The 17,445-nt window shown below is 48.7% G+C and overlaps 5 non-coding genes across 5 annotated transcripts; all 5 read left to right on the forward strand.

Moving 5' to 3' along the window:
* Positions 1 to 2,264: 2,264 nt before the first annotated feature.
* TRNAE-CUC (transfer RNA glutamic acid (anticodon CUC)) lies at positions 2,265 to 2,336 on the forward strand. The gene has a single exon. It is a non-coding gene; the product is annotated as a tRNA-Glu (tRNA).
* A 3,117-nt stretch (positions 2,337 to 5,453) lies between these two features.
* On the forward strand, positions 5,454 to 5,525 carry TRNAE-CUC (transfer RNA glutamic acid (anticodon CUC)). Its single transcript has one exon. It is a non-coding gene; the product is annotated as a tRNA-Glu (tRNA).
* A 3,110-nt stretch (positions 5,526 to 8,635) lies between these two features.
* On the forward strand, positions 8,636 to 8,707 carry TRNAE-CUC (transfer RNA glutamic acid (anticodon CUC)). The gene has a single exon. It is a non-coding gene; the product is annotated as a tRNA-Glu (tRNA).
* Positions 8,708 to 11,821: 3,114 nt separating this feature from the next.
* TRNAE-CUC (transfer RNA glutamic acid (anticodon CUC)) lies at positions 11,822 to 11,893 on the forward strand. Its single transcript has one exon. It is a non-coding gene; the product is annotated as a tRNA-Glu (tRNA).
* A 3,102-nt stretch (positions 11,894 to 14,995) lies between these two features.
* Positions 14,996 to 15,067, forward strand: TRNAE-CUC (transfer RNA glutamic acid (anticodon CUC)). The gene has a single exon. It is a non-coding gene; the product is annotated as a tRNA-Glu (tRNA).
* Positions 15,068 to 17,445: the final 2,378 nt, after the last annotated feature.

Consider the following 17,445-nt stretch of genomic DNA (forward strand, 5'->3'; position numbering starts at 1 on the left):
TTCAGGAGACCTCAGATAGGATAGCCTGGGCCGAGCCACACACTGACCTTGCTGACCTCGACAGTAGGCACTTACATGGATGTCATTTAGGGTTCTCCAGGGGTTGCATGGGGCAAGCCAGGATTTGCAGCGGGTCCCTGCCCCATAAGGCCTCTGACAGTGGGCCCCTGCCTCAGGTGACTTCAGTCAGAAGGCCACTCCTTCATTAAGGGAGCAGCTGTCTCTCCCGGAGTCCTCAAATAGGATAGCCTTGGCCACGTCACACACTGACCTCAACGGCATGACAATTTCATGGCGATGCAAAACTGCCACTCAGGGCCGGGTTTAGGGAGGTGCGAGCAGTGCGGCCGCACCGGGTGCTGACCAGGATTGGAGTTGCTGACCTCGGGGGGCGCTGTGTTTAGCAATAACTTTCGAAACTTGCGATTTAAAAGCTCATGCTGGAAAGTTCCTTGTGTGTCCAAACTACAGAAAGCAAATAAAATGCCAAGATACCTCTTGTGATTACCGTTCCTGCTAGGGAGAGAGTTGGTGGTTTTGTCCAGAGGCAGCTTTGACTAGATATAAAATAGCGTAGAGGGTTCATGTGCCTGACGCAAAGAACAGAACCATATCTAATGTGGAGAGCTGTCTGGATAGTCAAGCAGCTATCCAGCTCTTTAAAACAAATCTAATCTATGTGAGAGGGGCTATGGATAGATGAGGGGCACATTTGGCGGGTGGCAGTGAGTGAATCCGAGTAGGTGGTGATGGAGTGAAGGGGGTTGGGGGGTGCCAAAAAAGACTGTCTTCCAGCCACCAGGGCTACAGCCGGCCCTGCTGCTAGCAGGCAAAAATCTGGGCTCTCTCTGGCAGGAAGATTAATGAGAAGAGTTGTGTTGCCATTTTGATTGTTGCCTGAAATCTGTAAAGGGAAGGAACTCTGCAGCAGGTTGTATTAAATGTTAAGTTGAGACTAAGCAGAGCGCCCCCCCCCCCCCCTGAGGTGGGTGCCCCCGTGCATGTGAGCGAGCAGTGCGAGTGCAACAGTTGCAGCATCCTTAAGCCAGCTCTGCCCCCCCGTGTGGGTGGGAAGGAAGTGAGAAATGGAAAAACTCAGACGCTTGGCACAGAGAGGGCGGTTTGGACAGAAGAAGAAGCTGCTCAGCACACATAAAAATATCCCTTCCTACTTAGTATAGTGGAGAGAGTCCCTGCCTGGGACCTGGGAGACTGGGGTTCAATTCCCCAACTGGGAAACTGCCTCTTCTTTTAAAGGCTTAAACCTACATTTTCAGAGCACCAGCAATCAATATTTACTTCAAATACCGTTTACAATCTCACACTCATGCTACAGAGTACGCCCATTTTTCTTTCATCCACACACCTCCTCCAAATCGAAACATTTATTCATGCCATCAAGTACCTTTCAAAATCTAGCACCCACAATTTGGACCTAAGACTCTTTTTCACAACCATTTCTCCCTTTTCATTTAAACTTCCTGCCTACTTCCTTGAAAAAGGAAAGGTGGAATCAAGGATTTTTCATGAGATAAAAAGGAAAGTACTGCATGATAAAAAAAATGCATTTAAGCTATTTTGTTTTCTCACACTAAGTAAATGAAATGTTGGGGCACACTCTGAAGGAGGAATTGTTTTATAGGAAGGTGAAACCTTTTATCTTTAGATAAAGTGTAAAGTTGTATAATTTACAGACACACTGAGAAAGGAAAACAAGCAGTGACCCGGACGTGCCCACCCACTAATCTCATCAGAGCTTTTCTAGTTCCGAGGTTCTTCCATGACTATCGACAGCAGGTCATGTGTTACACTGCATTGTGGGACTCGTAGTTCTATACACAGCATTGTAAAAGAGGAGTGCAGGTCCCAGCACCTTAAGTAAAAGCCTGCACATGTAGAGCTGGAGATGCCTGCGTTGACCTGGGAAAGCTAAGAGCTGCCCTCCTATCGGGGCTCTGAGAAGAAGCACTGATCGTCCCTTTAATTGTACTTCTGAATTTTCCTGCTAGTTAAGTGTGTAAGTGCTATTACTGCTGAAGGATGGGATGTCTTATGAGGGTGTGCTAGGTCTTGGAGAGCTGTAAAGTGTGAAGAGTTGTGAGTGCATTTGAGGTGCAGTCAATTTCTTTCTTCATGCTGTGCTTGAAAATGGTGTGTCCTTGCATGTCTGCTTTAATTTTCCTGTAATAGGAAATGGGATCCTGAGTAGCCTGCTGACCAGTTCTTGTTTCTATATTGGGTGGTGGTGGACAACCTGTGCCTGCTCCCTGGTGGTCTAGTGGTTAGGATTCGGCGCTCTCACCGCCGCGGCCCGTGTTCGATTCCCAGTCAGGGAACGCGAAGTTCCTTACACTTTTTACTTCTACACTTACATTTCTTATAGGAAACCTTTCATTTTACACTTTTCATGGATTCAAACACATTAGGAAACCTTTCAATTACAAATGCTTCATTACCACTAGTTCTTCTTTAATTGACTTTTCTCACAATATCACACAGCTTTCTCACAGCTCTTTTTTTCACTCCAAATAACATCTGAAAGCACTCCATCTTGCTGTGATCAGCTGAGAGCTCCAGAGCTCCAGAGCTCTTGATTGTCCACATAGTGACTGCAAGATGTCTCCAGGGGGCACATTTCCCTGCTGCACCAGGAATACCCTTTGTAAGTGTCAGCGCAGTGTGTATAAGATTGGGGTTGCCTCCTTTCTTAGAACCTGAATTTCACAGCTTTTCTCAATATTTTTACCAGCCTGGAATTAAACGTACAGACGAGGTAGTTCAAAAAACACAGCCAGGTGGCAGCCCTACTAAGGAGGAAGTCCTGCCCCAGGACAGCACAGACCAAACCTTCTGCCTTCTGGCTGGACTTAAAATGTCCCTTTAGCCCCTGCCCCATAAGGCCTCTGACGGCGGGCACCTGCCTCAGGTGACTTCGGTCAGAAGGCCACTCCTTACTTCAGGCGCCAGCTGTCCCTTCAGGAGCCTCAGGGGAGGATAGCCTTGGCCGTGCCACACGCTGACCTTGACGGCAAGCGCTCGCATGGATGTCACCTAGGGGTCACCAGGGGTCGCAAGGGGCAAGCCAGATGTCGCAGCGGGCCCCTCCCCCATATGGCCTCTGACAGCGGGCCCCTACCTCAGTTGGCGCCAGTCAGAACGCCACTCCTTCTTTAAGGTGGCAGCTGTCCCTTCAGGAGACCTCAGATAGGATAGCCTGGGCCGAGCCACACACTGACCTTGCTGACCTCGACAGTAGGCACTTACATGGATGTCATTTAGGGTTCTCCAGGGGTTGCATGGGGCAACCCAGGAGTTGCAGCGGGTCCCTGCCCCATAAGGCCTCTGACAGTGGGCCCCTGCCTCAGGTGACTTCATTCAGAAGGCCACTCCTTCATTAAGGGAGCAGCTGTCTCTCCCGGAGTCCTCAAATAGGATAGCCTTGGCCACGTCACACACTGACCTCAACGGCATGACAATTTCATGGCGATGCAAAACTGCCACTCAGGGCCGGGTTTAGGGAGGTGCGAGCAGTGCGGCCGCACCGGGTGCTGACCAGGATTGGAGTTGCTGACCTCGGGGGGCGCTGTGTTTAGCAATAACTTACGAAACTTGCGATTTAAAAGCTCATGCTGGAAAGTTCCTTGTGTGTCCAAACTACAGAAAGCAAATAAAATGCCAAGATACCTCTTGTGATTACCGTTCCTGCTAGGGAGAGAGTTGGTGGTTTTGTCCAGAGGCAGCTTTGACTAGATATAAAATAGCGTAGAGGGTTCATGTGCCTGACGCAAAGAACAGAACCATATCTAATGTGGACAGCTGTCTGGATAGTCAAGCAGCTATCCAGCTCTTTAAAACAAATCTAATCTATGTGAGAGGGGCTATGGATAGATGAGGGGCACATTTGGCGGGTGGCAGTGAGTGAATCCGAGTAGGTGGTGATGGAGTGAAGGGGGTTGGGGGGTGCCAAAAAAGACTGTCTTCCAGCCACCAGGGCTACAGCCGGCCCTGCTGCTAGCAGGCAAAAATCTGGGCTCTCTCTGGCAGGAAGATTAATGAGAAGAGTTGTGTTGCCATTTTGATTGTTGCCTGAAATCTGTAAAGGGAAGGAACTCTGCAGCAGGTTGTATTAAATGTTAAGTTGAGACTAAGCAGAGCGCCCCCCCCCCCCCCTGAGGTAGGTGCCCCCGTGCATGTGAGCGAGCAGTGCGAGTGCAACAGTTGCAGCATCCTTAAGCCAGCTCTGCCCCCCCGTGTGGGTGGGAAGGAAGTGAGAAATGGAAAAACTCAGACGCTTGGCACAGAGAGGGCGGGTTGGACAGAAGAAGGAGCTGCTCAGCACACACAAAAATATCTCTTCCTACTTAGTATAGTGGAGAGTGTCCCTGCCTGGGACCTGGGAGACTGGGGTTCAATTCCCCAACTGGGAAACTGCCTCTTCTTTTAAAGGCTTAAACCTACATTTTCAGAGCACCAGCAATCAATATTTACTTCAAATACCGTTTACAATCTCACACTCATACTACAGAGTACGCCCATTTTTCTTTCATCCACACACCTCCTCCAAATCGAAACATTTATTCATGCCATCAAGTACCTTTCAAAATCTAGCACCCACAATTTGGACCTAAGACTCTTTTTCACAACCATTTCTCCCTTTTCATTTAAACTTCCTGCCTACTTCCTTGAAAAAGGAAAGGTGGAATCAAGGATTTTTCATGAGATAAAAAGGAAAGTACTGCATGATAAAAAAAATGCATTTAAGCTATTTTGTTTTCTCACACTAAGTAAATGAAATGTTGGGGCACACTCTGAAGGAGGAATTGTTTTATAGGAAGGTGAAACCTTTTATCTTTAGATAAAGTGTAAAGTTGTATAATTTACAGACACACTGAGAAAGGAAAACAAGCAGTGACCCGGACGTGCCCACCCACTAATCTCATCAGAGCTTTTCTAGTTGCGAGGTTCTTCCATGACTATCGACAGCAGGTCATGTGTTACACTGCATTGTGGGACTCGTAGTTCTATACACAGCATTGTAAAAGAGGAGTGCAGGTCCCAGCACCTTAAGTAAAAGCCTGCACATGTAGAGCTGGAGATGCCTGCGTTGACCTGGGAAAGCTAAGAGCTGCCCTCCTATCGGGGCTCTGAGAAGAAGCACTGATCGTCCCTTTAATTGTACTTCTGAATTTTCCTGCTAGTTAAGTGTGTAAGTGCTATTACTGCTGAAGGATGGGATGTCTTATGAGGGTGTGCTAGGTCTTGGAGAGCTGTAAAGTGTGAAGAGTTGTGAGTGCATTTGAGGTGCAGTCAATTTCTTTCTTCATGCTGTGCCTGAAAATGGTGTGTCCTTGCATGTCTGCTTTAATTTTCCTGTAATAGGAAATGGGATCCTGAGTAGCCTGCTGACCAGTTCTTGTTTCTATATTGGGTGGTGGTGGACGACCTGTGCCTGCTCCCTGGTGGTCTAGTGGTTAGGATTCGGCGCTCTCACCGCCGCGGCCCAGGTACGATTCCCGGTCAGGGAACGCGAAGTTCCTTACACTTTTTACTTCTACACTTACATTTCTTATAGGAAACCTTTCATTTTACACTTTTCATGGATTCAAACACATTAGGAAACCTTTCAATTACAAATGCTTCATTACCACTAGTTCTTCTTTAATTGACTTTTCTCACAATATCACACAGCTTTCTCACAGCTCTTTTTTTCACTCCAAATAACATCTGAAAGCACTCCATCTTGCTGTGATCAGCTGAGAGCTCCAGAGCTCCAGAGCTCTTGCTTGTCCACATAGTGACTGCAAGATGTCTCCAGGGGGCACATTTCCCTGCTGCACCAGGAATACCCTTTGTAAGTGTCAGCGCAGTGTGTATAAGATTGGGGTTGCCTCCTTTCTTAGAACCTGAATTTCACAGCTTTTCTCAATATTTTTACCAGCCTGGAATTAAACGTACAGACGAGGTAGTTCAAAAAACACAGCCAGGTGGCAGCCCTACTAAGGAGGAAGTCCTGCCCCAGGACAGCACAGACCAAACCTTCTGCCTTCTGGCTGGACTTAAAATGTCCCTTTAGCCCCTGCCCCATAAGGCCTCTGACGGCGGGCACCTGCCTCAGGTGACTTCGGTCAGAAGGCCACTCCTTACTTCAGGCGCCAGCTGTCCCTTCAGGAGCCTCAGGGGAGGATAGCCTTGGCCGCGCCACACGCTGACCTTGACGGCAAGCGCTCGCATGGATGTCACCTAGGGGTCACCAGGGGTCGCAAGGGGCAAGCCAGATGTCGCAGCGGGCCCCTCCCCCATATGGCCTCTGACAGCGGGCCCCTACCTCAGTTGGCGCCAGTCAGAACGCCACTCCTTCTTTAAGGTGGCAGCTGTCCCTTCAGGAGACCTCAGATAGGATAGCCTGGGCCGAGCCACACACTGACCTTGCTGACCTCGACAGTAGGCACTTACATGGATGTCATTTAGGGTTCTCCAGGGGTTGCATGGGGCAACCCAGGAGTTGCAGCGGGTCCCTGCCCCATAAGGCCTCTGACAGTGGGCCCCTGCCTCAGGTGACTTCAGTCAGAAGGCCACTCCTTCATTAAGGGAGCAGCTGTCTCTCCCGGAGTCCTCAAATAGGATAGCCTTGGCCACGTCACACACTGACCTCAACGGCATGACAATTTCATGGCGATGCAAAACTGCCACTCAGGGCCGGGTTTAGGGAGGTGCGAGCAGTGCGGCCGCACCGGGTGCTGACCAGGATTGGAGTTGCTGACCTCGGGGGGCGCTGTGTTTAGCAATAACTTACGAAACTTGCGATTTAAAAGCTCATGCTGGAAAGTTCCTTGTGTGTCCAAACTACAGAAAGCAAATAAAATGCCAAGATACCTCTTGTGATTACCGTTCCTGCTAGGGAGAGAGTTGGTGGTTTTGTCCAGAGGCAGCTTTGACTAGATATAAAATAGCGTAGAGGGTTCATGTGCCTGACGCAAAGAACAGAACCATATCTAATGTGGAGAGCTGTCTGGATAGTCAAGCAGCTATCCAGCTCTTTAAAACAAATCTAATCTATGTGAGAGGGGCTATGGATAGATGAGGGGCACATTTGGCGGGTGGCAGTGAGTGAATCCGAGTAGGTGGTGATGGAGTGAAGGGGGTTGGGGGGGTGCCAAAAAAGACTGTCTTCCAGCCACCAGGGCTACAGCCGGCCCTGCTGCTAGCAGGCAAAAATCTGGGCTCTCTCTGGCAGGAAGATTAATGAGAAGAGTTGTGTTGCCATTTTGATTGTTGCCTGAAATCTGTAAAGGGAAGGAACTCTGCAGCAGGTTGTATTAAATGTTAAGTTGAGACTAAGCAGAGCGCCCCCCCCCCCCCCTGAGGTGGGTGCCCCCGTGCATGTGAGCGAGCAGTGCGAGTGCAACAGTTGCAGCATCCTTAAGCCAGCTCTGCCCCCCGTGTGGGTGGGAAGGAAGTGAGAAATGGAAAAACTCAGACGCTTGGCACAGAGAGGGCGGGTTGGACAGAAGAAGGAGCTGCTCAGCACACACAAAAATATCTCTTCCTACTTAGTATAGTGGAGAGTGTCCCTGCCTGGGAGACTGGGGTTCAATTCCCCCACTTGGAAACTGCCTCTTCTTTTAAAGGCTTAAACCTACATTTTCAGAGCACCAGCAATCAATATTTACTTCAAATACCGTTTACAATCTCACACTCATACTACAGAGTACGCCCATTTTTCTTTCATCCACACACCTCCTCCAAATCGAAACATTTATTCATGCCATCAAGTACCTTTCAAAATCTAGCACCCACAATTTGGACCTAAGACTCTTTTTCACAACCATTTCTCCCTTTTCATTTAAACTTCGTGCCTACTTCCTTGAAAAAGGAAAGGTGGAATCAAGGATTTTTCAAGAGATAAAAAGGAAAGTACTGCATGATAAAAAAAATGCATTTAAGCTATTTTGTTTTCTCACACTAAGTAAATGAAATGTTGGGGCACACTCTGAAGGAGGAATTGTTTTATAGGAAGGTGAAACCTTTTATCTTTAGATAAAGTGTAAAGTTGTATAATTTACAGACACACTGAGAAAGGAAAACAAGCAGTGACCCGGACGTGCCCACCCACTAATCTCATCAGAGCTTTTCTAGTTCCGAGGTTCTTCCATGACTATCGACAGCAGGTCATGTGTTACACTGCATTGTGGGACTCGTAGTTCTATACACAGCATTGTAAAAGACGGGTGAAGGTCCCAGCACCTTAAGTAAAAGCCTGCACATGTAGAGCTGGAGATGCCTGCGTTGACCTGGGAAAGCTAAGAGCTGCCCTCCTATCGGGGCTCTGAGAAGAAGCACTGATCGTCCCTTTAATTGTACTTCTGAATTTTCCTGCTAGTTAAGTGTGTAAGTGCTATTACTGCTGAAGGATGGGATGTCTTATGAGGGTGTGCTAGGTCTTGGAGAGCTGTAAAGTGTGAAGAGTTGTGAGTGCATTTGAGGTGCAGTCAATTTCTTTCTTCATGCTGTGCCTGAAAATGGTGTGTCCTTGCATGTCTGCTTTAATTTTCCTGTAATAGGAAATGGGATCCTGAGTAGCCTGCTGACCAGTTCTTGTTTCTATATTGGGTGGTGGTGGACGACATGTGCCTGCTCCCTGGTGGTCTAGTGGTTAGGATTCGGCGCTCTCACCGCCGCGGCCCGGGTTCGATTCCCGGTCAGGGAACGCGCAGTTCTTTACACTTTTTACTTCTACACTTACATTTCTTATAGGAAACCTTTCATTTTACACTTTTCATGGATTCAAACACATTAGGAAACCTTTCAATTACAAATGCTTCATTACCACTAGTTCTTCTTTAATTGACTTTTCTCACAATATCACACAGCTTTCTCACAGCTCTTTTTTTCACTCCAAATAACATCTGAAAGCACTCCATCTTGCTGTGATCAGCTGAGAGCTCCAGAGCTCCAGTGCTCTTGCTTGTCCACATAGTGACTGCAAGATGTCTCCAGGGGGCACATTTCCCTGCTGCACCAGGAATACCCTTTGTAAGTGTCAGCGCAGTGTGTATAAGATTGGGGTTGCCTCCTTTCTTAGAACCTGAATTTCACAGCTTTTCTCAATATTTTTACCAGCCTGGAATTAAACGTACAGACGAGGTAGTTCAAAAAACACAGCCAGGTGGCAGCCCTACTAAGGAGGAAGTCCTGCCCCAGGACAGCACAGACCAAACCTTCTGCCTTCTGGCTGGACTTAAAATGTCCCTTTAGCCCCTGCCCCATAAGGCCTCTGACGGCGGGCACCTGCCTCAGGTGACTTCGGTCAGAAGGCCACTCCTTACTTCAGGCGCCAGCTGTCCCTTCAGGAGCCTCACGGGAGGATAGCCTTGGCCGCGCCACACGCTAACCTTCACGGCAAGCGCTCACATGGATGTCACCTAGGGGTCACCAGGGGTCGCAAGGGGCAAGCCAGATGTCGCAGCGGGCCCCTCCCCCATATGGCCTCTGACAGCGGGCCCCTACCTCAGTTGGCGCCAGTCAGAACGCCACTCCTTCTTTAAGGTGGCAGCTGTCCCTTCAGGAGACCTCAGATAGGATAGCCTGGGCCGAGCCACACACTGACCTTGCTGACCTCGACAGTAGGCACTTACATGGATGTCATTTAGGGTTCTCCAGGGGTTGCATGGGGCAAGCCAGGAGTTGCAGCGGGTCCCTGCCCCATAAGGCCTCTGACAGTGGGCCCCTGCCTCAGGTGACTTCAGTCAGAAGGCCACTCCTTCATTAAGGGAGCAGCTGTCTCTCCCGGAGTCCTCAAATAGGATAGCCTTGGCCACGTCACACACTGACCTCAACGGCATGACAATTTCATGGCGATGCAAAACTGCCACTCAGGGCCGGGTTTAGGGAGGTGCGAGCAGTGCGGCCGCACCGGGTGCTGACCAGGATTGGAGTTGCTGACCTCGGGGGGCGCTGTGTTTAGCAATAACTTACGAAACTTGCGATTTAAAAGCTCATGCTGGAAAGTTCCTTGTGTGTCCAAACTACAGAAAGCAAATAAAATGCCAAGATACCTCTTGTGATTACCGTTCCTGCTAGGGAGAGAGTTGGTGGTTTTGTCCAGAGGCAGCTTTGACTAGATATAAAATAGCGTAGAGGGTTCATGTGCCTGACGCAAAGAACAGAACCATATCTAATGTGGACAGCTGTCTGGATAGTCAAGCAGCTATCCAGCTCTTTAAAACAAATCTAATCTACGTGAGAGGGGCTATGGATAGATGAGGGGCACATTTGGCGGGTGGCAGTGAGTGAATCCGAGTAGGTGGTGATGGAGTGAAGGGGGTTGGGGGGTGCCAAAAAAGACTGTCTTCCAGCCACCAGGGCTACAGCCGGCCCTGCTGCTAGCAGGCAAAAATCTGAGCTCTCTCTGGCAGGAAGATTAATGAGAAGAGTTGTGTTGCCATTTTGATTGTTGCCTGAAATCTGTAAAGGGAAGGAACTCTGCAGCAGGTTGTATTAAATGTTAAATTGAGACTAAGCAGAGCGCCCCCCCCCCCTGAGGTGGGTGCCCCCGTGCATGTGAGCGAGCAGTGCGAGTGCAACAGTTGCAGCATCCTTAAGCCAGCTCTGCCCCCCCGTGTGGGTGGGAAGGAAGTGAGAAATGGAAAAACTCAGACGCTTGGCACAGAGAGGGCGGGTTGGACAGAAGAAGGAGCTGCTCAGCACGCACAAAAATATCTCTTCCTACTTAGTATAGTGGAGAGTGTCCCTGCCTGGGACCTGGGAGACTGGGGTTCAATTCCCCAACTGGGAAACTGCCTCTTCTTTTAAAGGCTTAAACCTACATTTTCAGAGCACCAGCAATCAATATTTACTTCAAATACCGTTTACAATCTCACACTCATACTACAGAGTACGCCCATTTTTCTTTCATCCACACACCTCCTCCAAATCGAAACATTTATTCATGCCATCAAGTACCTTTCAAAATCTAGCACCCACAATTTGGACCTAAGACTCTTTTTCACAACCATTTCTCCCTTTTCATTTAAACTTCCTGCCTATTTCCTTGAAAAAGGAAAGGTGGAATCAAGGATTTTTCATGAGATAAAAAGGAAAGTACTGCATGATAAAAAAAATGCATTTAAGCTATTTTGTTTTCTCACACTAAGTAAATGAAATGTTGGGGCACACTCTGAAGGAGGAATTGTTTTATAGGAAGGTGAAACCTTTTATCTTTAGATAAAGTGTAAAGTTGTATAATTTACAGACACACTGAGAAAGGAAAACAAGCAGTGACCCGGACGTGCCCACCCACTAATCTCATCAGAGCTTTTCTAGTTCCGAGGTTCTTCCATGACTATCGACAGCAGGTCATGTGTTACACTGCATTGTGGGACTCGTAGTTCTATACACAGCATTGTAAAAGAGGAGTGCAGGTCCCAGCACCTTAAGTAAAAGCCTGCACATGTAGAGCTGGAGATGCCTGCGTTGACCTGGGAAAGCTAAGAGCTGCCCTCCTATCGGGGCTCTGAGAAGAAGCACTGATCGTCCCTTTAATTGTACTTCTGAATTTTCCTGCTAGTTAAGTGTGTAAGTGCTATTACTGCTGAAGGATGGGATGTCTTATGAGGGTGTGCTAGGTCTTGGAGAGCTGTAAAGTGTGAAGAGTTGTGAGTGCATTTGAGGTGCAGTCAATTTCTTTCTTCATGCTGTGCCTGAAAATGGTGTGTCCTTGCATGTCTGCTTTAATTTTCCTGTAATAGGAAATGGGATCCTGAGTAGCCTGCTGACCAGTTCTTGTTTCTATATTGGGTGGTGGTGGACGACCTGTGCCTGCTCCCTGGTGGTCTAGTGGTTAGGATTCGGCGCTCTCACCGCCGCGGCCCGGGTTCGATTCCCGGTCAGGGAACGCGAAGTTCCTTACACTTTTTACTTCTACACTTACATTTCTTATAGGAAACCTTTCATTTTACACTTTTCATGGATTCAAACACATTAGGAAACCTTTCAATTACAAATGCTTCATTACCACTAGTTCTTCTTTAATTGACTTTTCTCACAATATCACACAGCTTTCTCACAGCTCTTTTTTTCACTCCAAATAACATCTGAAAGCACTCCATCTTGCTGTGATCAGCTGAGAGCTCCAGAGCTCTTGCTTGTCCACATAGTGACTGCAAGATGTCTCCAGGGGGCACATTTCCCTGCTGCACCAGGAATACCCTTTGTAAGTGTCAGCGCAGTGTGTATAAGATTGGAGTTGCCTCCTTTCTTAGAACCTGAATTTCACAGCTTTTCTCAATATTTTTACCAGCCTGGAATTAAACGTACAGACGAGGTAGTTCAAAAAACACAGCCAGGTGGCAGCCCTACTAAGGAGGAAGTCCTGCCCCAGGACAGCACAGACCAAACCTTCTGCCTTCTGGCTGGACTTAAAATGTCCCTTTAGCCCCTGCCCCATAAGGCCTCTGACGGCGGGCACCTGCCTCAGGTGACTTCGGTCAGAAGGCCACTCCTTACTTCAGGCGCCAGCTGTCCCTTCAGGAGCCTCAGGGGAGGATAGCCTTGGCCGCGCCACACGCTGACCTTGACGGCAAGCGCTCGCATGGATGTCACCTAGGGGTCACCAGGGGTCGCAAGGGGCAAGCCAGATGTCGCAGCGGGCCCCTCCCCCATATGGCCTCTGACAGCGGGCCCCTACCTCAGTTGGCGCCAGTCAGAACGCCACTCCTTCTTTAAGGTGGCAGCTGTCCCTTCAGGAGACCTCAGATAGGATAGCCTGGGCCGAGCCACACACTGACCTTGCTGACCTCGACAGTAGGCACTTACATGGATGTCATTTAGGGTTCTCCAGGGGTTGCATGGGGCAAGCCAGGAGTTGCAGCGGGTCCCTGCCCCATAAGGCCTCTGACAGTGGGCCCCTGCCTCAGGTGACTTCAGTCAGAAGGCCACTCCTTCATTAAGGGAGCAGCTGTCTCTCCCGGAGTCCTCAAATAGGATAGCCTTGGCCACGTCACACACTGACCTCAACGGCATGACAATTTCATGGCGATGCAAAACTGCCACTCAGGGCCGGGTTTAGGGAGGTGCGAGCAGTGCGGCCGCACCGGGTGCTGACCAGGATTGGAGTTGCTGACCTCGGGGGGCGCTGTGTTTAGCAATAACTTACGAAACTTGCGATTTAAAAGCTCATGCTGGAAAGTTCCTTGTGTGTCCAAACTACAGAAAGCAAATAAAATGCCAAGATACCTCTTGTGATTACCGTTCCTGCTAGGGAGAGAGTTGGTGGTTTTGTCCAGAGGCAGCTTTGACTAGATATAAAATAGCGTAGAGGGTTCATGTGCCTGACGCAAAGAACAGAACCATATCTAATGTGGAGAGCTGTCTGGATAGTCAAGCAGCTATCCAGCTCTTTAAAACAAATCTAATCTATGTGAGAGGGGCTATGGATAGATGAGGGGCACATTTGGCGGGTGGCAGTGAGTGAATCCGAGTAGGTGGTGATGGAGTGAAGGGGGTTGGGGGGTGCCAAAAAAGACTGTCTTCCAGCCACCAGGGCTACAGCCGGCCCTGCTGCTAGCAGGCAAAAATCTGGGCTCTCTCTGGCAGGAAGATTAATGAGAAGAGTTGTGTTGCCATTTTGATTGTTGCCTGAAATCTGTAAAGGGAAGGAACTCTGCAGCAGGTTGTATTAAATGTTAAGTTGAGACTAAGCAGAGCGCCCCCCCCCCCCCCTGAGGTGGGTGCCCCCGTGCATGTGAGCGAGCAGTGCGAGTGCAACAGTTGCAGCATCCTTAAGCCAGCTCTGCCCCCCCGTGTGGGTGGGAAGGAAGTGAGAAATGGAAAAACTCAGACGCTTGGCACAGAGAGGGCGGGTTGGACAGAAGAAGGAGCTGCTCAGCACACACAAAAATATCTCTTCCTACTTAGTATAGTGGAGAGTGTCCCTGCCTGGGAGACTGGGGTTCAATTCCCCCACTTGGAAACTGCCTCTTCTTTTAAAGGCTTAAACCTACATTTTCAGAGCACCAGCAATCAATATTTACTTCAAATACCGTTTACAATCTCACACTCATACTACAGAGTACGCCCATTTTTCTTTCATCCACACACCTCCTCCAAATCGAAACATTTATTCATGCCATCAAGTACCTTTCAAAATCTAGCACCCACAATTTGGACCTAAGACTCTTTTTCACAACCATTTCTCCCTTTTCATTTAAACTTCGTGCCTACTTCCTTGAAAAAGGAAAGGTGGAATCAAGGATTTTTCATGAGATAAAAAGGAAAGTACTGCATGATAAAAAAAATGCATTTAAGCTATTTTGTTTTCTCACACTAAGTAAATGAAATGTTGGGGCACACTCTGAAGGAGGAATTGTTTTATAGGAAGGTGAAACCTTTTATCTTTAGATAAAGTGTAAAGTTGTATAATTTACAGACTCACTGAGAAAGGAAAACAAGCAGTGACCCGGACGTGCCCACCCACTAATCTCATCAGAGCTTTTCTAGTTCCGAGGTTCTTCCATGACTATCGACAGCAGGTCATGTGTTACACTGCATTGTGGGACTCGTAGTTCTATACACAGCATTGTAAAAGAGGGGTGAAGGTCCCAGCACCTTAAGTAAAAGCCTGCACATGTAGAGCTGGAGATGCCTGCGTTGACCTGGGAAAGCTAAGAGCTGCCCTCCTATCGGGGCTCTGAGAAGAAGCACTGATCGTCCCTTTAATTGTACTTCTGAATTTTCCTGCTAGTTAAGTGTGTAAGTGCTATTACTGCTGAAGGATGGGATGTCTTATGAGGGTGTGCTAGGTCTTGGAGAGCTGTAAAGTGTGAAGAGTTGTGAGTGCATTTGAGGTGCAGTCAATTTCTTTCTTCATGCTGTGCCTGAAAATGGTGTGTCCTTGCATGTCTGCTTTAATTTTCCTGTAATAGGAAATGGGATCCTGAGTAGCCTGCTGACCAGTTCTTGTTTCTATATTGGGTGGTGGTGAACGACCTGTGCCTGCTCCCTGGTGGTCTAGTGGTTAGGATTCGGCGCTCTCACCGCCGCGGCCCGGGTTCGATTCCCGGTCAGGGAACGCGCAGTTCCTTACACTTTTTACTTCTACACTTACATTTCTTATAGGAAACCTTTCATTTTACACTTTTCATGGATTCAAACACATTAGGAAACCTTTCAATTACAAATGCTTCATTACCACTAGTTCTTCTTTAATTGACTTTTCTCACAATATCACACAGCTTTCTCACAGCTCTTTTTTTCACTCCAAATAACATCTGAAAGCACTCCATCTTGCTGTGATCAGCTGAGAGCTCCAGAGCTCTTGCTTGTCCACATAGTGACTGCAAGATGTCTCCAGGGGGCACATTTCCCTGCTGCACCAGGAATACCCTTTGTAAGTGTCAGCGCAGTGTGTATAAGATTGGGGTTGCCTCCTTTCTTAGAACCTGAATTTCACAGCTTTTCTCAATATTTTTACCAGCCTGGAATTAAACGTACAGACGAGGTAGTTCAAAAAACACAGCCAGGTGGCAGCCCTACTAAGGAGGAAGTCCTGCCCCAGGACAGCACAGACCAAACCTTCTGCCTTCTGGCTGGACTTAAAATGTCCCTTTAGCCCCTGCCCCATAAGGCCTCTGACGGCGGGCACCTGCCTCAGGTGACTTCGGTCAGAAGGCCACTCCTTACTTCAGGCGCCAGCTGTCCCTTCAGGAGCCTCACGGGAGGATAGCCTTGGCCGCGCCACACGCTAACCTTCACGGCAAGCGCTCGCATGGACGTCACCTAGGGGTCACCAGGGGTCGCAAGGGGCAAGCCAGATGTCGCAGCGGGCCCCTCCCCCATATGGCCTCTGACAGCGGGCCCCTACCTCAGTTGGCGCCAGTCAGAACGCCATTCCTTCTTTAAGGTGGCAGCTGTCCCTTCAGGAGACCTCAGATAGGATAGCCTGGGCCGAGCCACACACTGACCTTGCTGACCTCGACAGTAGGCACTTACATGGATGTCATTTAGGGTTCTCCAGGGGTTGCATGGGGCAAGCCAGGAGTTGCAGCGGGTCCCTGCCCCATAAGGCCTCTGACAGTGGGCCCCTGCCTCAGGTGACTTCAGTCAGAAGGCCACTCCTTCATTAAGGGAGCAGCTGTCTCTCCCGGAGTCCTCAAATAGGATAGCCTTGGCCACGTCACACACTGACCTCAACGGCATGACAATTTCATGGCGATGCAAAACTGCCACTCAGGGCCGGGTTTAGGGAGGTGCGAGCAGTGCGGCCGCACCGGGTGCTGACCAGGATTGGAGTTGCTGACCTTGGGGGGCGCTGTGTTTAGCAATAACTTACGAAACTTGCGATTTATAAGCTCATGCTGGAAAGTTCCTTGTGTGTCCAAACTACAGAAAGCAAATAAAATGCCAAGATACCTCTTGTGATTACCGTTCCTGCTAGGGAGAGAGTTGGTGGTTTTGTCCAGAGGCAGCTTTGACTAGATATAAAATAGCGTAGAGGGTTCATGTGCCTGATGCAAAGAACAGAACCATATCTAATGTGGACAGCTGTCTGGATAGTCAAGCAGCTATCCAGCTCTTTAAAACAAATCTAATCTATGTGAGAGGGGCTATGGATAGATGAGGGGCACATTTGGCGGGTGGCAGTGAGTGAATCCGAGTAGGTGGTGATGGAGTGAAGGGGGTTGTGGGGTGCCAAAAAAGACTGTCTTCCAGCCACCAGGGCTACAGCCGGCCCTGCTGCTAGCAGGCAAAAATCTGAGCTCTCTCTGGCAGGAAGATTAATGAGAAGAGTTGTGTTGCCATTTTGATTGTTGCCTGAAATCTGTAAAGGGAAGGAACTCTGCAGCAGGTTGTATTAAATGTTAAGTTGAGACTAAGCAGAGCGCCCCCCCCCCCCCCTGAGGTGGGTGCCCCCGTGCATGTGAGCGAGCAGTGCGAGTGCAACAGTTGCAGCATCCTTAAGCCAGCTCTGCCCCCCCGTGTGGGTGGGAAGGAAGTGAGAAATGGAAAAACTCAGACGCTTGGCACAGAGAGGGCGGGTTGGACAGAAGAAGGAGCTGCTCAGCACACACAAAAATATCTCTTCCTACTTAGTATAGTGGAGAGTGTCCCTGCCTGGGAGACTGGGGTTCAATTCCCCCACTTGGAAACTGCCTCTTCTTTTAAAGGCTTAAACCTACATTTTCAGAGCACCAGCAATCAATATTTACTTCAAATACCGTTTACAATCTCACACTCATACTACAGAGTACGCCCATTTTTCTTTCATCCACACACCTCCTCCAAATCGAAACATTTATTCATGCCATCAAGTACCTTTCAAAATCTAGCACCCACAATTTGGACCTAAGACTCTTTTTCACAACCATTTCTCCCTTTTCATTTAAACTTCGTGCCTACTTCCTTGAAAAAGGAAAGGTGGAATCAAGGATTTTTCATGAGATAAAAAGG

This window comes from Pleurodeles waltl, unplaced genomic scaffold (genome assembly GCF_031143425.1).
Source record: "Pleurodeles waltl isolate 20211129_DDA unplaced genomic scaffold, aPleWal1.hap1.20221129 scaffold_86, whole genome shotgun sequence".
NCBI classification, from domain to species: domain Eukaryota; kingdom Metazoa; phylum Chordata; class Amphibia; order Caudata; family Salamandridae; genus Pleurodeles; species Pleurodeles waltl.